The following is a 23,373-nucleotide window of genomic DNA, read 5'->3' as shown; positions in this document are numbered from 1 at the left end:
CTTTTCCTGTTATTTGGGTAATTTGGCATGATGTCAAATAGCCTTCTAAATGTTCATCATTGCAACTGTAGACAAACATTACTTTTGGCCTTAATCAGAGAAATGTCTCTTTGCAGTGAACAGCAGTGACCATAGGGACCCGTGATCATTCAAGGAGCTGAGAGAGACTGTTGAGTGCTCAGCCCTAAGAAGGACGTTGATAGTGGTCCACCCCTTTAAGGTGCAGGGAGCACTGAAGAAGAGGAGACAGAAAGGATGTAAGACCCAGAAGTCGTTATGAAATGTCTTCTATCAGTCGTGATCTCACAGCATCTGTGGCTGCCCATCCTGAGCCTGTACTAGACTGGACCTGTCAAAGGCCAGTCCTGGATTGGAGAGGGCCTCTCACAGGGTCCTGTTCCTCCCTCGCTCCAAACCATTGACTGCTGATAGGTTCTAAGGGAAGGACACCTGTGGTCTTCAGTTGTGTAGCCGTCAGGACCCAATGAGTGCTTGAAGCATTAGTGGTCAAAATTCACCAATTAAAAGACAAAAATTTTAGAACTGGGGTGGAGATCAAAGATAGAATGCTTGCATAGGAAGCACAATGCTCTTGGTTTGATCTTCAGCACTATAAAAATTAATTAATTAATTAATAAAATATTCTGGGGCTGGAGAGATGGTTCTGTGGTTTGGTACCCATCACCCACCTTGAGTAGCTTGCAACCACGTGTAACTCCAGCTCTAGGGGATTCAATGCCCACTTCTGGCCTCCAAGGATACCTGTGTGCCCATATGCGCGCACACACACACACACACACACACACACACACGTTTTTAAAAATAAATCTCTTTTTAAAAGACAAATTTTATGAAAGTGGATCAAAACCATGGTCCAAATATGGTCTATATGAGATCTGTTTTCAACTGAAGGACCCACATGATTCCCAGAGAATGGGCAGGATACACATCCCACCCTAACACTGCCCAGGACAAGGCCACGTTCCAGACAGTTTCACAGCAAAGACAGTTATCAAGGATAACAGATATCAGGCAAACAGAGGGGTGTTTCATAATAGGTAAAGGGTCAATTTTCTAAGATATCAGTCTTTAATGTGTAAGTGCCTATCAACTGAACATCAAAACACATAAAGCAAAAATGGGTAGACCTGCATGGGACAGAACCAGCAGGCCGTCCATCAGCGAAGATGTCAGTGGACTCCACACCACCATCAATTCAATGGCTATAATTTATACCATCAACAATTTTATCCAGTAACCACAACCACATAAATTCGTTTCAAGTTCACGTGGAACATTCTTCAAGTTTAACCACACTCTGGGCAACAAAACATGTCTCAACAAATTCAGATTTAAGTATGCGTTTGTGAATATATATCCATTCTCAGAATCAAATATAGTTGACTCAGGAACTTTTTTTTAAGAAGAGAAAGGTTATTGGAAAAGTTCCTTAAACAAGTGGGAATTAAATAACGTACTTGGTAATACATGGATCAAAGGGAAAAAAAACTCAAAAGAAATTCTAAAAATCTTTTGAACTAAATTATAATGAAAATACCATCTATTAAATTTGTGGGATGCAGTGAAAGTATTACTCCAGGAATATTTATATCAGAGCATGTATAGAAGAGAGAAAAGGGAGGATCTAAAACCAGACAGCTAATATTCCACCTGAAGAAGCAAGGAAAAACAGAAGAGTTTAAATCCAGAGGAAACTGAAGGAATGGACCAGCCAGATGGCTCGAGGGACATGGACACCTATTGACAGGGCTGACAACATGAATTCATCTTAGAAGCCACATGGTTGGAAGGAGAGAGCCAAATGCCACTGCTTGACCTCTGACCTCTGCATGTGCATATGTGTACACACACAGAAACACAGTAGATAAAGAGTATTTGTTATTAGAGACTGGAGAGACGACTTGTAAAAACAATGATATCGGGGGCTGGAGAGATGTCCCAGCCATTATGAGACAATCATCAGAAAGAAGCAACAAAAGACTCCATCATCAACAAGGATAGCGGTCAAGGAGCAAGACCCGAAAGTCAACTGGGCTTTGAACTGGCAACAGACTAGTGAAATTCAATATTAGAAGAACAATAACAATTACACCAACAGCCCCAAAATAAAACATGTAGAGCTAGATCTAGAGGAACGTACAGAAAACTTCCTCGAGGAACCACACAGACTCTCAGGGAGAAGCAGAAGCAGAAGCGAATGAACAGCGAGAGTCTGTGTTCATGAAGTGGGAGGTTCGCCATTGTCGGGATGTCAGTTCTTCCCTGCCTAAACTGTGCTTTCGGCTCAGCACTCATAAAAAGACAAACAAGTTAATCTGTCTATACAAAATAAAACAGATGGGTTTGGGGCAAAAGGTCTCCACCAGACATTAGACTGTTAAAGGAGAGCAGAGCCGGCGGCCCTTGGCGAGTTTGCTGGAGTCACCCTTGTTCAGCTCAGGTCTGGGCAATCTTGGTGAAACTCTATAGGTGTGGCCTCTTATATTCCTAGGAGAGACAGTCTCACAGAAAACTCCCTGATCTCCTGGTTCTTATAGTCTTTCTGCCCTTTAACCACAATGTTCTCTGAGCCTTAGATGTGGGAGTTTTGTGAATGTACCCATTGGGACTGGGCTCTACAACTCAGGATTTTAATTGATTGTGGCTTTCTGCAGTGGTCACTATCATTTGCAAAAAAGGAATTTCTTGATGAGTGGTGAAGACTACTCTTAACTGTGGGTGTAAGGACAAATCTTTATAGCTCATCGCTAGGGGATATGCTGATTTAGTAAACTAGTGGTCTCCTCTAATAACCGTGACTAACCAGCACTAAGTAGTTAGCCAGGTTTCCAGCACCAGGCACAGTCTTCCTCTTGTTGAGTAGGTGTTAGGTCCAATTAGAGAGGTGTTGTTACCACCAAGGTGTGCATGCCTCTTCTGCACCCTTAGGGCTATGGCGTCATCCTGTTTATTGGTGTAGGTCATTGGTGTCATAGCTGGGTAGGACTGTTAGTCACCTCCCTCCTTTAGAAGGCTGTGTGGTGCCTTCTGGTATGATGAAAGATAGCCTTGGTTTTAACAATGACCTTTGAGACAGAATTCTAAAGGTATCGTCCATAAAAAATAAAAGATAAGCCAGACATTGTTAAAACGAAAGATTTCAAAATGCATTGTCAGGAAAACAATGGCTTGGAGGAGTTATTTGCAAGTGTATCTAATGAAGAGTTGCTGTAAGTAATAAATAAAGAATATATGTGTGTCAGGAGCCAATTTCCTCCTAAAATCATTGCAGGAACCATCACCCTGGGGAGTCTGCAGAGAACCCCACACCCCTAATTGTGTTAAGAATCGTTCTATTGACAGAGCCTACCCCACACCCAAATTGGCTGTTAATGGAGAGCTATCTGTTAGCGGAACCCACCCCACATTCCAAACTATCTAGAGAACTAGGTGTGTCAACTCGTGACTTCCTGGCCTAGGTGACCTGACCGAAGGTAACCTCCGGACCATGTGGCCAACGTGAACCACACGGCAAGAGCCCAGGCCCCTGTGCCCACCCCCCAACTCCTTACCCTATATAAGCTGTACCCCATCTCTAATAAACGGAGGCTTTAACAGGAACCCCAGCTTAGCCTCCTTCTTGTCTCCTAGCCCAAGATGTCTTCCAGATAGTGCCTCTCCGGGACCCTGGAATAACTGACTGCAGGGTGGGTTACAACCCCTAGACTGAGTAGACCCCCCAAAGGCGGTCAACATATGTGGGGTGGAGAGATGGCCCAGCAGTTACAAGTGTGTTCTGTTGTTGTATAGGACCAACGCCCTGTAGTTAGAGACTGGCAACTGCCTATAGCTCCATCTCCAGGGGCTCTGGCGCCCTCTTCTGGACTCCATGTGCACTTGCACTCATAGATGCAGACACACATGCATCATTTGAAAATAAAAACAAAATTTAAAAAGAAATTTAAATAATATGTGAAACACGCGAAACGTGGGCTGCTCTGGACCTTGGCCAGAGAAGCTGCTCGTGGCAGCAGGTAGCAGTCAGTGGGGAGATGCGTAACTGGTCAGTGCTGAGGGTGATATTGACCCCACCACTACCAGGGCTCACACTGTGGAAGAGGAGATGGAAAGAATGTAAGAGCCAAAAGACGGGGTGGGTGGCGTACTGTGAAATGCTGTCTTCTGGACTTGGCATAGCTATAATAATCATGATTTCATAGCAGCTGTGGTTACTTCTCAAGACCGATACAAGATGAAGCCTGGATGGGGCATAGATGGCCTCCTGGCTCCACCACTTACTGAGGAACTAATGGCAGTGCATGGTTGCTGGGGTACAAAATCAACTGTTTGTTTGTTTTATTAAGACAAGGTCTCTCTACACAGCCCTGGCTGTCCTAGAACTCACTATGGAGACCAGGCTGGCCCGGAACTCACAGAACTCTACCAACCTCTGTCTCCTGAGTGCTGGAATTAAAAACATGGACCACCATGCTAGGCAATGAGAGAAGCATTCTTTATTGATGAGAATGGTAGGCTTCCCACAAACCAGGGAACAACCTATACCTTTGAAAATATGGGCCTCACTAAAAGGACTTAGTGGGTTATTAAAAATCATAAAGTTAGGCGGGAGGGATATTGAGTAATATGGGGGAATTGAAGGAGGAAATTTGGGTAAATATATCTCATTATATGTGTATCAGTCAGGGTTCTCTAAGGAACAAAACTTGTAGAATGAACACACACACACACACATTGGACTTATTAGAATGGCTTACAGGCTGCGGTTCAGCTAGTCCAACAATGCCTGTCTACAGAAGGTTCCGCCCATGGGGCTGATGTCTCAGCTGGTCTTCAGTATACAGCAGAACCCTGAAGAAGTGGGCTCTACTGCCAGTGAAGGAACGGACTTGCCAGCAAGAGTGAGAGCAAGCAGGCAAAGAGAGCAAACTTCCTTCTTCCATGTCCTCTATATAGGCTGCCAGCAGAAGGCATTGCCCAGTTTAAAGTTTGCCGGGTTCTCTGGCAGAAAGGGCGGGGGCAGAGCCAGACCTGCAGGACCTTCCCTGGTGCTGAGCTGAGCGGAACGGTGAGTGACACACACTGAGTCAGGAGTCTGGCAAAGCAAGATCTCATTTAATTCTATTAGGCAAGAGTTTATATGGGTTGTGATGGGGGTAGGAAGCCTGGGATGGGCCGAGGGGGAGCAAGGAACAATGGCCAATGATATTCTGCCATGTTAGTGGTGGCTGGGCAGAGGCGGGCCTAGGCCGGGTTGTACTGAGTCACTTCCTGTGTGGAAGTCATAGCCAGAGATGGGTCTCCCCACTGGCTCATGCCCACGCCTCATGAGGCCCAACAAAAGGTGAATCTTCCCTCCTCAAAATATCTGCATTAAAGTTTTATCTTCCCACTTCAAAACATCTGGTTTAAAGTGGGTCTCCCCATTTCAAGTGATTTAAGTGCGGAGAAATCCCTCCAGGTGTACCCAGCCACGTGGGTTTAGCTCATTCCAGATAAGTGAAGCTGCTAACGAAGGATAGCTACAATATGTGAGCATGACTTTCTCAAAAATAAATACTTTTGAAAGGAAAATAGTGTTACTGTTATGGAGGCTGTGGATATATGGCTGAGTGGGTAAGAACACACGCTGTGCAAACATGAGGACCTGAGTTCAAATCCCCAGTTCCCATGAAAAAAACCAGGCATGTTTGCATGTGCCTGTAACCCCAGCCCTGGTAGGCAGAGACAGGAGGACTGCCAGAGCTTGCAGATTCAGTGAGAGACCCTATCTCAAATGGAGTCATAGAGCAAGACACCCAACCTCCTCCTCCAACCTGTACACAACCGCTCTGGCCCCCACACAAGTGCGTATGCATGCATGTATGTGGGCCTGCACGCAAGTGTGCATACACCACACACACACACACACACAGGGTGTGGACTAAAGGGCTTAAAAGACATCTCACCAAAGAATACATACTAATAGCAAACAACCACATTTACTCCCGATTGCCCTTAGGGAAACACAAATGAAAGCAGCCCGCATACTGTGTACTACTACACACATATGAGAATGGCCAGAGTCCAGAATACCGGCAAACACCGAAAGCTGATAAGGATGTAAAACTGTGGGGGCTCCATTTAGTCCTGAGAGGAACCCTACATAGCAGAGCCGGACTGGAGCACAAGTTAGCAGTTTCTCTTCCCATACACACAACCGAGGAATCACAAATGCATTCTGCTCACTTTAAGGAGTATGAACTGTGCTTACACAGGAAGCCTGCGGGAAAGGGTGGAAAGACACTCAGTGGCAGAGCACCTGCCTGGTTTTGGTCTCCAGCCCCTCCCAGGCACCCTCCACCACACAGACACACGAACATGCCTTCACACGCATACTCACGCTTATACACAGACAGAAATCTGCAGAGAGCTGGGGCAGCATTATTGCTTGTCCAAATCATGCAGCAACCAGGATGCCCTTGACTGTGTGACCTGACAGATAAGCTGTGACAACAGAATAGTCCGAGTTGAAAAGAAATGAGCACCAGGGATCTGACACCCTCTTCTGACCTCCAAGGGTCCCGGCATGTACGTGGTACACAGACAGAAACAAAACTCCCAGGCACATAAAATAAGTAAATAATATTTAAATTATATTTTTTAAAAATGAGCTATGAAATCGTGAAAAGACTCAGAGGAAGCAACTGTATAACTTTGCTGGCTAGTTTTATGTCAATGTGACATAACCTGCAGTCACCTGAGAGGAAGGAACTAAGCTGAGAAAACGCCTCTAGAAGAGAGGACTGTAGGCAAGTCTGTGGGGAGTTCTATATGAAAGCAGGCTGAGCAAGCCGTGCTGAGCAAGCCAGTGGGCAGCTCTCCTCCATGGCCTCTGCATCAGCTCCTGCCTCTAGGTTCCTGCCCTGTTTGAGCTCCTGTCTTGACTTCCTTCAGTGGTGGACTATGATGTGGAAGTGTAAATCAACCAAATCCTTCCCTTCCCAGATTGCTTTTGGTTGTGATATTTCATCAGCATATAACCCTAAGCAATAGGGTTACAGCAATAGTAACCCTAAGACCACTATTAAGTGACGGAAGCCAACCTGATGAGTCTACTCAAAACCCAAACTAACCAAACCAAAACAAACAAAAACTCAGACCTGTAATCCCAGCATTTGGTAAGGGGAGGCAGGAGCATCTTCATAAGTTTGAAATCAGTGTTGACTCCCTAACAAGTACCACGTTAGCCAACGACTACATCCAGTAACATCCTGTCTCAAAAAACAGAGCTCGTGGCATGCCTTAGTGGAGCATGTAAAGTTCTCACTGGGCAGGCGAGGACCTGGTTCAATCGTTGGAACCTACATAAAGATAGACAAAACAAACATCTCACGAAATCGTCCCTGGACCTCCACATTCGTGCTGCGATGCATGCATGCTCACAGTCACACATCACACATAGAGGAATACATTTTAAAAATTTTTAAAACTTGCTATGAGGCTAAAGTTGCTTTAAAAAACAGTTTAATTAAAAAAAATCCAGGTGAGAAATGATGGTTGCTTGAGCAAGCATCGTAACTGTGAAGTCAGGGAGCTGCTTTCATCCTGGATATATTTTCAAAGAAGAGTCCAGAGGCGTTGCCAGTTTATTGGATGTTGGCTGTGAGGAAAATGGAAGCTTCAGGGAGCTACATAAGGCAATGGGAAGAAAGGTCTTAGGGTTGGGGGTCAGTGCTAAAGCACATGCTTAGTTAGCTTGCACAGCAACACACGGGGCTCAGCACTTAGTAGATATTCATTCAGGTTGGTGTTGGAGCTATGACTCATGAGTTAGGAGTGGGGCGACTTCTGCAGAGGACCCAGGCTTGTTCCCTCCACGAACATGGTGGCTCCAGTCTCTGGTAACTCCAGCCACAGCGGTTCTGTCTCCCTCTTATGGCCTCTGAGGACACCAGGCATGCATGTGGTACATTCATGCATGCATACATAGATATTGTGTACTCGTGCAATAAAAATAAGTAAATCTTTTTTTATTTTACTTGTTTGTTTGTTTTTTGAAACAGGGTCTCTCTATCTAACAGCCCTGTTTTGGAATTCATTCTGTAAACCAGGCTGGCCTCTAACTGTCTGCCTCTGCCTCCCAACTTCTGGGATTAAAGGTATGTGCCACCTCCATCCAGCAATAAATCAATTTTTAAAAAGAATATTTATTAAAAAGGTTCTGTGTGGTTTGTTAGTGGGTCCTCAGGGGTTGACCTCCAACTCTAGATCCTCTGCCTCAGCCTCCTGAGCACTGGGGCCACAAATGTGTATTGTGCCATCATATCCAATCCATAAGGATACATGCATGTCACATACAATTTCTGAAGAGAAGATAGCTTCCTCGGGGTCATACGCTAATAAGAGTGAGGGCTGTGTGCAGGAGCCAGGGAACCAGGAGAGCCTGGCTAAGTTATGCCAGCTCCTAAAAGCCCTCTTCCATATGCTGTACTTTCTTGTCAGCATCTCAGTTCTGGAAAGAGCAGATAAACTGTTTGGTACAGAGAAAAACAAGAATGACTCATCCTAGGACGAGCACAAAGTAATAAAGCCATAGGTAACGCTCTATAATCTCAGACGAGCTGGGCCAGCTTCCTCCCTGCAGCACTGGTTACCCGAGGCTCGGTGGGCGCTGCCAGTCTCTGGCTGAAGTGTTATCAGTTAGTTAATATTTGTTTTATGCATACATACGTGCATGTGTCTGTGTGAATTTATGTACAGCATATGCATGCAGGTGCCTGAGGGGCCAGGAAAAGGTGCTGGACTCTGGAGCTGGGGTTACGGACGATTGTGAGCTGCTGGATATCGATGCTGGGTCTTCTGAACTATGAGCAGCAAGTGCTTAACTGCTGAGCCATTTCTCCAGCTACTCCTATTCTTTTTAAGATACTGTTATGCCCAGGGATGTACACTCTGAAACGTCTCTATTTTCTCTACTTGGTATTACTGTATCCATTTTACAAATAGGAAAATTAAGGCTTAGAGAAGGGAAACGTTAGGGAATGAGTCTTAAATCTGAGCTCTTTGCCCACGCATGTCTGTTATGCCCCACTGCCTCCCTTTTGCTTTGCTAATGACAGTCAACCTTCCATGAGCTCCTCCCTTTGCCAAACCCTGGCATTTCACAACTACCCATCAGAACTATTAAGCCTACTTTACAAACAAGGAAATAAAGGCCTAGAAAAGGAAAGAAAGTCACTAGGGATCCCTTAGGCCGTAAGTTAAAGTGTAAGCCATGTGGTCTCGGGTCCCAGGATCCAACAGCAGCATGTATTCCTAGCAATAATTCCAGAAACTTTACCTGAGGCTCTGAGGCTGTAGTTCAGTTACCCAGCATGCACTTGCCATGGGTTCAGTCCCTAGCACTGTCGAAATCGGATGTAGCACACACACCTGCAAATCCCAGAAACTGGAGGTTGGAGGGTCAGAAGTCCAAGGTCAGACTCGGCTCCACAATAAGCTGGAGGCCAGCCTAAGATGCATGAGATCCTAGCTCAGAAGCCGAGGGGAACAGCAGAGGAGATCTCCACCATTGTAGTGTACATCCATCATCCCAGGATTTAGGAATCTGAGAAAGGTCAGGAATTCGAGGACACCCTGAACTACATGACTTCAAAGCCAGTGTGGACTGCAAAGGCGAGATCCTGTAACAAAGAAAAATAATAATAACATTTCATAACCCTTCTTTACTGAGACCACCATTTGCCACGGTTTACACTGGAAGATTCCCCCAAAGGCCCATGTCAGTTGAATCTTGATCCCCAACTGGTTCTGCTTTGGAGGGGTTGTGAAACCTTTGGGGCAGATGGCACAGTGTGTCATACGGGCCTCCAGGTCATATTAGTTACTTTTCTTGTTCCTTGTGGAAAGATACCTGACAAGGAGCAACTGAAGAGAGGAAGGACTTTGTTGGGCACACACTCTGAGGCATGGTGTGGCTCTTGTGGCAGCTAGGAAGCGAGGCAGCCGGTCATCTTGCGCCCACAGACAGGGGGCAGGGTGCAATGGAGCTGGAGTTCAGCTCCTCTTCTTCCTTCTCTCCTCTCTTGTGCCAGGGAGCAGCCCACAGTCAGCGTGGATCTTCGCTCCTCCGCTAATCTTCTCTGGAAACACCTTCACAGACACACCTAGAGGCGTGTCTCCTAAGTGAGTCTAAAACCAGTCCAGCTGGCCTGAGGATGGGCTACCACAGAGGGCTGTGGCCTGGCCTCGGCTTCTAGGCTGTTTCTCTGCCTCCTGACTCACCAAGATATGACTAAACATTTCCACAAGTTCCCATCACTGAACCGCAGCAGACACCATGCCCGCCCCTGACCATGGCCTCCCCAGACACCATGCTCCCCCTACCATGGCCTCCCCAGACACCATGCTCCCCCTACCATGGCCTCCCCAGACACCATGCTCCCCCTACCATGGCCTCCCCAGACACCAGGCCTCCCCCTACCATGGCCTCCCCAGACACCATGCCTGCCCCTGACCATGGCCTCCCCAGACACCATGCTCCCCCTACCATGGCCTCCCCAGACATCAAGCCTCCCCCTACCATGGCCTCCCCAGACACCATGCTCCTCCTACCATGGCCTCCCCAGACACCAGGCCTCCCCCTACCATGGCCTTCCCAGACACCATGCCTCACCCTGACAGGGACAGACCACACCACTTGAAAATGTGAACCAAAAATCTCTCCTTAAAGCTTGTCCCGACAGGGGCTTTGTCACAGTCGTGTGGGATGTAACCAACACACCATGATTACTGCTTTGGTGTTGGTTTCTATACATACGTGTCCACATGTGTGCTTTTAATAAAAATAGGGTCATATTATACTCGCTTTCCACCTATCCCTCTCCATTAGTAATACGTTGGCAACACCTTTCTGTTTGGATTACTTCCTGCAACAGTGACTGCTCTGCTATCTTGGGTCATTTCCCCATTTGTGAGTCCCTAAGAATCTTCCTTCCATCCCCGACAGTTATGCACAGGAGTTCCCTGAGCCATGGGCCCTGGCTGACAGCCCTAACATCACAATACTGTTTTTAATGTCTGCATGATATCCAATCATAGCAGGACGCTGAATAGGTCTCAGGCCAGCCTTAATCAATCCCTTCTGATTGGACTTTTAGATTATTTCCTGGTCTGGTTTTCATGCTATAAACAATGTTGAGTTTACTATTCCTATGGATAAATCTTTGATTTTTGCCCAGTTTATTTCCTTGGGATCAATTCCAAGAGTATGGTCATTTTTAATATTTTGATTATGGTATTTTAATTAATGTATTTCATTATTTTATGTGGTGCTTCCAGAGGTTGGGTCCTCTGAACTGGAGTCCGGATGCTTGTGAGTCACTATGTGGTGCTTGGGGCTAATGTGGATCCTCTGGAAGAACGCTGAGTCCTCTCCTCAGCTCCTGTGTTGTGCCTTTCTTACGCTGACTGGAAACTTTTCTTTCTCTTCTTGCTGTCTTGAAGGTAATACCTTCTCTGACATCTAGGCCCAGGCTGGGACTACGGCTTTTCCTCCTCAACACAAACGCTGAAAGCTAAGTTGGCCAGTCTTATCCTGAGAACTTTGCAACACAGGGTTTGTCTGTGTAGCCTTGGCTGTCCTGGAACTAACTCTGTAGACCAGGCTGGCCTTGAACTCACAGAGAGGTTTCTACCTCTGCCTCTGCCTGCCACATGCTGGGATTAAAGTCATGTGCCTCTACTGCCTGGAACCTCACAACTTTTTGAGAGAGAGAGATCTAAGGATTCATTTATTTTTGTGGCAATTTGGGAGAGCACAGCACGGCACACATGTAGAGGGAGAGACCGCCGGTGAGAGCCAGTTCTCGCCCTCCACCACCATGGTAACAAGTACCCTTACCCATCAAGCCATCACCCCACCCCTAAGACCTTTCTTTGACGACCTTTCTCTGCTAGAAAAGCCATCCCGGGCAGCTTCAAAAAGAAAAAGGCAAAAAAATACTTTTGTTGATGTTCATGTTTAAATTGTAAAATGCTTATGCCCAAAGCCACTGGAAGCTCCCCTTCAGCCGTGGTGATGAAGAAACTCTGCAGTTCAACCTGAGTTCTCCACAGTGAGGTTTGTAAGGAGAAACCTGCACATATTTGTTGACCTGTGCTGCAGGGTCAGGACCCACAGCCTGGAGGAAAAGAGGATGGCACGTGCGTGTTTAACTGCAAAGGGTTTCATTAACTGTGGCAGTGTTAACTACAGCAGGCACTAATGAGGGGAGGGTGACCCGAATACTCCAGAACGGGAACTCCAAATGAACTCAATGAAGTCTTGAAATACAGTCTAATGGTCTTCCCTGCAAGAGATGTAACCTTTGCGGTTTTGTTTGGCTTAGGCAAATACTGCAGGAAGTTCATCCTCCATGAGCCCATGAAGAGGATGTGCAGGACAACCCAGTTTCCTGGTGGGGTTTAAAAGTCATCAAGGAGTTGGATGAGGGTTGCACCCCTAATCCCAGCTCTCAGGAGGTGGCAGTAAAGAGATTTCCGAGTTTGAAGTCAGCCTGGTCTATCCAGTAAGATCTTGTCTTATGCAGTAAGATGTGAGGTGGTTGGAGTGAATGTCCCTATAAGTCTCAGGCACTTAACTATTCAGTCCTCGGTTGCTTTTGGGGAAGATTTAGGAGGTGTGGCCTTGTTGGAGGAGGTGTGTCCCTGGGGGCAGGCTTAAGGTGGCAAAAGCTTCCCGCTCCTCATAGATCTCTGCTTGGCTGTTTCTGAGCCGAGCCTTGCCCGCTGTGCTCCCCCCATGGTGGTGATGAACTCCCGTCTCTTTAGAACTGGAAGCCTCAAATAAACTCTTCCTTCTGTAAGTTGCCTTGGTCGTGCTCACAACAGAAAAGTAACTAAGCTAATGGGATGTATTAGAAAGATATCAAAAATTATTGTCTTCCTACAGAAGAAAGGCGCTGTGTCCGCTCTCTCCACTCCCCCTTTATTTGACACAGGGTTTCTCTATGATGTTCTGGCTCTCGTGAAACTCAAATATATAGACAAGCTGGCTTCACGCTCACAGTGATGCCCCTGCTTCTGCACCTCAAGGGCTGGGATTAAAGGTGTGGCCCACTTCCCAGGTTTGCTCTCTACTGCAGTCGTGCATGCAGAGAAGAGTTTATTATTTTTGTTTAATAAGTAGTGTGTGTATGTCCGTGTGCATGCACAGGCCACAAGCAAACGTCGGGTTTCTTCCTCTTCTCCTTGGTTCTTCAGACAGGGTCTCTCACTGAAGCTGGAGCTCACTAATTTGGCTGAACTGATTGGCCAGCAAGCCCCAGTGATGCTCCTGTCTCCACCTCCCCAGGGCTGGGATTACAGGCACATGCCACCTTACATATGTGAGAAGGGAGGAAGGAAGGAAATTAAGGGAGCTACTGATATTGCTATTTATATTGTATTTATTTATGTAGAATTGAGACCTAGTTATGTGTCCTAGACCAAGAGATCAAGCTCATCCTACCGCAGCCTGCCAAGTGCTGGAATATGGACACTACTGTACCTGGACTTTTCTCCCTTTTCTTCCTTTTAAAGTTGTACACTGGAATTAATAATTTGGTAAATAAGTTAGCATGAGCCATCTGCAGAGGAATGTTGAACATTTGACTAGAGACTGAGGCCTGTGGGCACACACCAGCTTAGTCGTAGCAGCTTGTACATTATAGCAAGTGCTAAGACCTCCTAGGTTTGGGTCCTGGAACCCTGAGAATGGGTGGTAAGGGAATGAAGAAAGGTCAGGTACACAGACCCGGGTACAATAAAGCTGGGGTCGGAGGGTGTGCTACTACTACCCTACCGAACCTCAACGTGCTTATTGTTCACAGCACGGGGAGGGTTAGCTGGTCTCAGTAGAAGATCTCTGCAGGTGAGCAGTTCAGGCTCTCCCCATCTATGAGGAGGAAGCTGCTGTTCCTAGTCTTTGCACACGCTGGCCACTCCCTCCCACTTGGACTCCCGGGAAAGCTTGGCCATCTCTCTTGAGCTTCACCTGGATAAAGCTTTTCCACTCCCATGGAACTGAGGCACCGGTGTGCTCAACACGGCCATGCCTGTGTCAGCAATACACACTCACTGGGGCCCCGCTCTGTTCCCTACACACAAGCCTCTGTGAGGAGGTATCATCAGCTCATGTTACAGACTCATGAGCCTAGACGCAGAGTTAGCCATGACTATCCTGCCTTTCTGGATATCTGCTTCAGAGAGACTCCTCCCTCAGTGGATATTGCCACAATGAAAGTGACCACTAAGGCACCCCGTTCAGAGGGTGGGAAGGAGGGAGTGGCAGAAGCTCAGCTCAGCTCAGGAGTCTGAGCTCCCTCAGCTCAGGCTACAGCTGCTGTTTCATGTGATTCATGGATGTTGAGCAGAAATAAAAGGAGGGGACTCCTTCTCACAGCCAGCAAGTGATTTTCTGTGAACCCGGGGTGTCTTGTGTCAATCCCACACTGCTTCTCTACGACCAGGAATAAGAGGTCAAGTTCAGGCAGCCTCCCTCCCTGACATCTTCCTTGTCTGTGTCTCTCTGCCCATGGAGTGTGCCAAGTCATTCCTGTGATCACGGAACAGCACCTGCACTCTGGACCGCAACGATCCCAGGTGACCTCTGTAATGCTCACTCCCAGACTTACAGATTGTAGGGGACACAGTTTACAGCCACTCACGACTTCTCTGTAAAGAAAAAAACAATAAGTCAGGCCATCGGGAAAGTGCTTGCCCCACAAGCGTGAGGTCTTGGGGCTGGATCCCCACTATTCAAACTTAATAAAGGCCATGGAGGTGGCTCAGATCTGTAACTCCAACACCGAGGAGACAGAGGTCAGTCTCTGAGGTGCACTGGCCAGCTAGCCTCACTGAATCAATGAGCCCTGGGGTCAGTGAGAGACCCCGTCTCAACTAAACCAGGTTAAGAACCAGTGAAGCAGCGCACCAGGCATGCATCTGCCGTCCAAACATGATGACTTGAGCTGAAAATCCTTCCAGGGTGGAAGGGAAGAACGATTCCCAGAAGTTGCCCTCTGACCTTTAAACACAGGATGTAGCATGTGCACACCCACGTTCACTCACATACACACATATGTACACGCATATACAGAATAATAAATAAAATAATAATGGGAACTAAGGTGGAGAGTGAGGAAAACACCACCATCTATCTGTGCTTGTCGCCTACACAGGCACAGGTGTGTGCACACACATATACCCGCACAGACACACAGAGAAGAATGGAGCGACCCTGAAGGGGAGCATGGCCCAATCTAAGCCCCTGCCTTTAAAACCCCGCTCTAAAGTCAACACCTCAGTCACTGCTCTTTAGTAAGGCTTTTATGGGTCTGCGTGCCATGTATGCTGGGCCCATGGTGACTACAGAAAGTGCCAAATCCCCTAGAATTAATTTTACAGCTCAAACTATGCTGTGAATCCTGGGACTCGAACCCAGGACCTCTGGAAGAACACCCAGTGCCCTTAACTGCTGAGCCATCTCTCCAGCCCCTGCCACCATTGTTATTACAAGCCTGGTACCTAACATCAGTCTCTGAGAGTACCACATACTACTCTAATCTAGAATGTGTTACATTCGGAAACAGGGTAGATTACAAGAAAAGTTTGCCAGAGCCTCCAGAGTACCAAGAAGACCAGAGGATCCCTGACCTTTCCCAGCTACAAAATGGGCCTCGAAGGAAGAGAGGCAATCTCACATCACTGCATGGGACCATAGTTAAAGTTCCCGACACACTGTAAGAGCAAACCCTTCCAGCACTTCCGTTCCTAAACAATATGGGACAGTTAGAAGCATCTGACTGTTTTTAAAGATCTCCGACGAAGGGGACCATAGCATCCCTGGGTAGCTGGTGCCTGAGTTTAAGAGCCCACTTAGATGATGTGTGAATATAGCAGAGGCTGACAAGGCTGGGAGGCATGCCAAGCAGCCTGTTGGACTGCCTCCATCCTGTGCCTTCCTCCGCCATATATATATATATATATATATATATATATATATATATATATATACATACATACATACACACACACACACACACACACGCTTATCCATCCTTCTCCAGCTTGGTACCATAACTGCTGAGTTAATTCATTAGTTAGTTCAAGACCTACATACAAAATGCTTTCTGTATCACCAGTATCCTAGATACAGGGCATATGACAGCTACAAAACACACAGGTCCCTCTCCCCACAAGACTCACACCCTTGCAAGAGAGGTGGGGTGTTGTAGGAGATTGTTTGTTCATTTCCCAGACGCCAAGGCCTGAATAATCATGCAGAAACTATATTAATTACAACACTGTTTGACCAATGACTCTAGTGTATTCTTAGCTAGCTCTTACATCTTAAATTAACCCATTTCTATCGATCTGTGTATCGTCATGAGGCTGTGGCCTACCAGTAAGGTTCCTAAGGTTCTGACGTGTCCTTTGGCAGCTACATGGCATTTCCCTAACTCTGCCCACTCTCTCTCTTTATCTCTGTTCAGATTTCCCACCTGACTTCCCTCTGCCAAGCCATTGGCCAAAACAGCTTTATTCATCAACCAATAAAGCAACACACATAAGAAGGACATCCCACATCAGTGGGGACAGAAAATAAATACATATGTCAGAAGATGAAGAGGTTGGAGAGGAGCTGGAGAGATAGCTTAAGGCAAAGAACAGAGTTCAGTTCTCAGCCCCACGTCAGGCAGCTCACAACCAACTGTAACTCCAGCTCCAGGGGATCCGGCACCTCTGACCTGTGTGGACAATCTCATTCATGTGCACATACACCAAGAGACACACAGACAGCTAAAAACAATGTTGTAGTGCTGTTTATGAGAGTGGAGGAGACTGTTCCGTACATGAGGAAGGAACATTCCAGAGACTGGATGGACTGAAGGGACATTTGTGTGTGTTTCACTCCTCTGAACAACCTCAAGGTACTTGGGGCCAAGAGCAGGCGAGAGATGTACTTTGGGCTCAAGATAACCTGGCTTAAAGCCCTGCTTGCCACACTTTCGCTGTGCAACAAGTGCCCAACTTCTCGGGGTTTCAATGTCTTCCTCAGGAAAATGAAGTTAAGACACTATTAACTTCACAGTGCTGTGAGGGAGACTTGATGGCATGCAGTATTGGGCATCAAAAAAGGTCCTCCCTGAAGTCAAGGACATTCTAGGAACCATTCATCACTCCTATTCCTCCATGGGGAGAAGAGGACCAAAGAGACAGAGACACAGGTACACTAGCCATTCCCAAGGCTCTCACGGCATCTCTGGTGATGAGCTTACAGTCATGTCTTCTTGCAAAGTACACCAAGAGTAATCAGCTAAGCTACTGTCCTTTGCACAATGGCTTTCCTTCAGTCATCCATTTCCTCCTGCCAAATGTCACTGGAAAGGACACAGGCCTTTCCTTCATGACTCTGTAATCTCCTTAAAGTATGTCTTCCCATACTCTTTAAGCCTCAGGCCTCACAAAACTCAAGAATTAGTCTCCATCCTGGCACAAGACTGCAGCCAAAATGGTGCTCATGCCTGGCAGTTTTGTCTGCATCTAGGTCTGGCAGAGGGTGGGTGCCCAGGAATTCCGTTATGAATGAAGCGATGCTAGAGCTCACTAGCTTCAGAAGACAGGAGGCCATGAAAGGTCAAACACCCCTTTCAGATTATTGGAGGACTGTTAGGAAAACCGAGAAATTCCTGGAGTCTAACCCTCATTAAGAAAAAGGCAGAGTGAGCAATTATCAGGAAGCCCAGACCCACCCTTTGGGAGGGAGGTCATGGCCACTATTCACCATCTGAAGACTCTTTTGGTTGTTTGTAAAGTCTGAATGTAGACCTGGTTGGTGTAGAACTTACTATAAAGACCAGGCTGGCCTTGAACTCGGAGATCTGCCTGCCTCTGCCTCCTGAATGCTAAGAGTAAAGATGTGCACCACCACACCAGATGAGAATCCAGTTGATTCATTGATTGAATGTGTTCTATGTGTGTATGTTTGGAGGGGAGTGAACCCTACATGCATGCATGTGTGTCCACCAAAGGTTAGCCTTGGGTATTGTTCCTTGGGTGCCACTACCTTATTTTTGAGGCAGGGTCTCTTCACTGGCCTGGTACCTGCCAATTAGGCTAGAGAGACTGACCAGTGCGTTCCAACACTGGGTTTATAAACTGACATCATCATGACCACCTTCTTCACCTGACCTCTGGCATCAGGCCCAGGTCCTTGTACTCTCATGGCAAATACCACTGGCCGAGCCCTCTTTCCAACTCTCCATCGGAGGGTCATGCTGGTAGTTCATTGTAGCCCCGGGTGTGCAGAAAAGAGCATAGTGGATCAGGATAGCATACCTCAGATAGGATTACCCAACTCTAAGGCCTCCTGCTCAGATCTGGGTCTTCCTGGGTCAACAGGAAAGCCAGCCTCAGAATCTGGTGATTCTCACATTTAAACTGAAAAGCTCTTAAATCCACATCCATTGTGGGAAAGAGTTTCCTCCCTGTGGAAGAGACAAGCAACTTTTGTCTTCAGGAAAAACCTTCTCCCATCTGAAGGCAGTTCAGAAGTCAGCCTCAAACTTTTACTTCCCAGTCCTTCCGTGGCTCCTAACACCTCAGAGCGGAGCATGACTCACTGATCTCCCCGGTTCTGACAGCTAGTTGCCACACATGCTCCGAGCCCCAGAGGCTGCCCCACTTCTTTCTAACCCTTCTCCTGAAAGCCTCCCTCTCTTCTCACTTTTCCCCAGGAGAGTTCTAGAAAAATTCTCAAGCACATCAGTCAATTGGCAAGGTCACACCTCGTCCCTGCACTCCGGGCCTGCTAGTCTCCGAAAAGGATGTGGTTTAGCATCTTCATGTGTGTCATGTATTCCTTTCTTAAAATTAGTTTTGTTTTAGAAATGGAATCACGTGTATTCCAAATCACTCCCAAATTTGCTATTTCTGACACCTCCCGCCTCCATGACCCCAGTGCTAAGATTTCGGGCATGCACCAATGATGTGGGAGTGTCATATATCAATCTGTTGATTTCATTGGTTAAGTAATAAAGAAACTGCTTGCCCTGATAAAAACATAGGTGGGAGGAGTAAACAGAACAGAATGCTGGGAGGAAGAGGAAGTGAGCTCAGACTCGACAGCTCTTCTCTCGGGGGCAGACGCCTCAGAGAGATGCCATGCTCCCATCTCCAGGGCGGACGCGAGAGCTCTGCTCTCTGAGGCAGAGGCGATTCAGCTCCGACCCAGGATGGATGTAGACTAGAATCTTCCCGGTAAGCGCACCTTGGGGTGCAACACAGATAATTAGAGATGGGCTAAATTAATATGTGAGAATTAGCCTAGAAGAGGCTAGATAGAAATGGGCCAAGCAGTATTTAAAAGAATACAATGTCTGTGTAATTATTTCGGGGCATAAGCTAGAGCTAGCCATGTGGGCTGCCGGGGTGCCGGGAACGTAGCCCTGCCGCTCCTATTACTACACACCAACACACCTGGTCTTGTGTGATGCTAGAGATTAAAGCCAAGGCCTTGAGCATGCTAGGCAAGCACTTCACTAGCTGAGCTACGTCTCCCCAGTATCTTTCCTAAACATAAAAATCTTTGTCCATACCTGAGTTCCAGTTTACAGTTGACAGCTCATTGAAGGAACACTCACTCACTCACTCGGAGAGAACAAACCCTGAGCCCTGGACCCCTCAGGTAGTGGTCTTAGACCTTCCTGCCCACCCCAACACATAAGTCATCCCTGGAATCGCAGGAAGGTCACATCGTCTTTCTAAGAGATAACTTCGGTTGACTTTTAGATTCGTGTCCTGATAGACTGACCCTCCAGCCTCAGAATGTTAGCACACACAGCTCTCTAAAGAGTGACAAGGTCTGGGAAGGGGGCTCCCTTCCAGAAGTACCTTTTCTCTAACTTTCCGCAGCAGTCTTGACGGTGTCTTAATTGAGGCCATTTGTCAAATGCATAATTAAATGTGATTAAAATATGTATCTTTGTGTGTACTTTTAAAATATCCTTTGTCTGGCCATGTGACCTGATTGGGATTCAGGGGACAGATCCTCTATCAAGAGAGTACTTTGTCTTCATGTCTGGCAGACTTTGCTGATGAATTCAGTAAACAGGTTAGCATGGAGAATAGGAAGACATTTTTTGTGCTATACAGATGCAAGCATTTCCCCCATCATCATTAGCAATGATAATTGAATGGGGGGGGGGCTTTCCAAATGTCAGTTTAATAATGTCTTGCCTGTGGCCAAGGATTTCCTCTGCTCTTACAACCAAGGAAAGAGCCTGACTGTGCTCACTCAGACTCTTCAAGGCCTGGTTCCTGCCCACTTCTCACGGCTTCCTCTCATGTCTGTGCTCCAATACCAGTCTTCTCTCAGCTTAGCAGGTTCAACACTCCCTTCTAGCCTCTTTGGTCTGTATGCCAGCTAGTTTCATGCATGAGTTAGAGTCACTTTGGAAGAAGGAGCCTCAATTGAGAAAACACCCCTGCCAGATTGGCATGCGGGCAAACCTATGATGCATTTTCCTGACTTAGCTCACTGTGGGTGGTGCCACTCCTGAGCTGATGGTCCTGGGTGCTATAAGAAGGCAGGTTGTGTAGTCAGAGGCTGTTCTTTCATTTCCTGTCTTCCCAGACCTGAAATAATCACACAGAAATTATATTAATTCCCACACTGTTTGGCCAATAGCTTAAGCATATCTTTAACTAGCTCTTACATATTAAATTAACCCATTCCTATTATTTTATATTTCACCATGAGGCTCGTGGTTTACCGGCAAGGTTCCAGCATGACTGTCTGCTGCGGCAGTTACATGGCATCTCATCCATGCAGCCTACTCTCTCTCCTCTGTCAGTATGGAATTCCTACCTTGCCCTATTCTGTGCTGCAATAGGCCCAAAGCTTCTTCTTTATTAACCAATGGTTTTCACAGCATACAGAGGGGCATGCCACACCACCCCTTTTCTGTCTAAATAAAAGGAAGGTTTTAACTTTAACACAGTAAAATTACATATAAAGAAACAGATAGCAAGCAAGAATCACAGTTACAATACTTATATCTACTTTATCTTTTATCATAACTAAGGAAAACTATAATTATATCTTTTCTTTAACTCCATCAAAGACTCCATAAGGATATAATTTACCTAAGTAAACAGGAAGTGCCTTGTAAACAACTTCCAAAACTCTAGAATTGACAGAGACATCTTGCTGCCTGAACAGTCACCTAAAGTTCTTCTGTAACATTAGGGCACCCATCTTCAGCCTACAGGCCCACAGTATCCAGCAGACTTTTCCATGAAGCAGGAAATTTCAAAGACAGTTCCACCTATATTGGCAGTCTGTCAGTCACTTTCTTCTGTGTCCTGCAGAATGTCTGGCAGACTCTTTCATGAAGCAGGAACCCTGAAGGAATGTCTCACCTCTTTAAGCAACTACAGTCATTTTTCTGTGGGTCCTGCATGTTCAGTTCATACAGCATAACATCAAGCAGTCCAGACAAAAGCAGTTTTTTGCCCAAATGGCTAACAAGCTCTATAAGGAGCCTCTTCAATAACTTCCTTTGAAGTTATTGGTGCTGCCAGAAACAGATGTGTCTTACTGTCATGAAAAGTCCTAAGTTTTTAAAACATTTTAAATGTCATATTCTGTAGGTCTTTGAAGTGTTTGAAGATTATCTATCTAACTGAAATATATATCTATATATCTAGAAAACCTAACATGACTACAAGCTTAACTACTATAGATGACTATCTATTAACCTCTATTTCTTAATTATATATTATATTTTTAAATGGACTGCACAAGCACAATACCTTAATCAAGAGCAGAAATATACATATAACAAAATTGATCTTAAATTTGTATTAATAAACCAAGATCCATACCAATGCAAAGTATTCATCTCTGTAGTGTATTCCCCTTTAAATTTATAAACAATATTTGGGAATTTGGTCATAGTTCTCTCCAAATTGCTTCCTGCTTCTTGTTGGGCAAAGTATTTGGGAGTTCACAGAGACCTTTCAGGGCATCTTGTTCCATCAGACCACATTAGTTTGGAGGAATTCACAGGTTCTCATCCTTTGTGGAAACAAAAGCAGAACTTCTTTTCCAAAGCAACATATCCTTAGACCCAAATTTTGAAGTCAAGATACCTTTAGAGTATATATCTTGGTTTAGCTTGGCAGCTCATACAATGAAATGTTTCTCTGTACTTAGCTCATCCACAGTCAAAATATTCAAAGAAAACACAATAATATACATAATCCAGACTCTCTGTGTATTTTCCATGTATGTGGCTTATTTTTCTTTACTCCTTTAATCTATGACTGTCTGAATTTTTTCTCTTTAAAGACTTTGTTTTATTTTTTAAAACCATTTACACACACACACATATAATAACTATTTCTTCTCTTTCCTAAGCCTATGTACTTTATCCAACACTGTGACCTATTTAGAGGTCTTTTTCATTTGAATATGTCTTTATTATGCATCTGTAATCCTTTTCTGTCCAGGACCACTTCTTAAAATGTTAAGCAGTGTGGCTAGGACTCAGGCTGCTTTGCCTTTTGGCTCCACCCAGTCCAATGTGGCGGAGGTCTGTTCAGAGCGAGCCATGCTCACAGCCCCATTTCCAGGCACACAGCGGGTCTATGTTGCCATTAAGCAAGTTATAGCAGTCTGTTTATAAACCCCATTTAAATGCTTGGTCTCCTGAAAGAGCCAGAGCTGTTTGTGCAACCAGCCGTGGCACCCCTGCTTGCCGCCACTGTATCATCAGTTTCTGCCTCTAGGTTCCTGTGATAGTTTAAATGTAACTGACCCCATAAACTCATAGAGAGTGACATTATTAGGAGGTGTGGCTCGTCTTGTTGGAGGAAGTGTGTCACTGTGGGGTGGGCTCTGAGGTCTCTTGCTCCAGCTTCACTCAGTGTCCCAGTCCACTTCCTGTTGCCTTCTCATCAAGGTGTTGTCAGCACCATGTCTGCCTGCACACCGCATGCTCCCTGCCATGATGAATGTCTGAACCTCTGAATCTGTAAGTTTCCACTTCAATTAAATGTTTCCTTAATAAGAGTTGCCATGGGAATGGTGTCTCTTCACAGCAATGGAAACCCTAAGACAGTTCCTGTCATGAGTTTCCTGCATTCCTTCCTTGACTTTCCTTGCTGATAGACTATACCCTGTAAGAGGAAATAAACTCTTGCCTCCCCAAGTTGCTCTTGGCTTTGGTACCTGAACCACAGTCATAAGCCCCTAATTAGGGCAGTCTGGAACACCTGCCCCCGCATCGTAAGCTTGAGAACTTTTCCCCGACCTTTTTATCCTTA

At 46.0% G+C, this 23,373-nt stretch overlaps 1 long non-coding RNA gene across 1 annotated transcript in view; it reads right to left on the bottom strand.

The window, feature by feature from the left end:
• Positions 1-18,460, bottom strand: part of LOC121437708 — a 29,952-nt gene extending 11,492 nt beyond the window's left edge. Inside the window, exons 1-2 of the long non-coding RNA XR_005972995.1 lie at positions 18,382-18,460; positions 9,433-9,683 (exon numbers count right to left, since the gene is read on the bottom strand). This is a non-coding gene — a long non-coding RNA (uncharacterized LOC121437708). The remainder of the gene's footprint in view (positions 1-9,432; positions 9,684-18,381) is intronic.
• Positions 18,461-23,373: the final 4,913 nt, after the last annotated feature.

The sequence above is a fragment of the Microtus oregoni genome, unplaced genomic scaffold (assembly GCF_018167655.1).
Source record: "Microtus oregoni isolate MIOR12 unplaced genomic scaffold, Mior012 000053F_ref0000044, whole genome shotgun sequence".
Lineage (NCBI taxonomy): Eukaryota > Metazoa > Chordata > Mammalia > Rodentia > Cricetidae > Microtus > Microtus oregoni.
The sequence above is the reverse complement of the archived record's forward strand: the minus strand, read 5'-3'. Positions and strand labels throughout refer to the sequence as shown.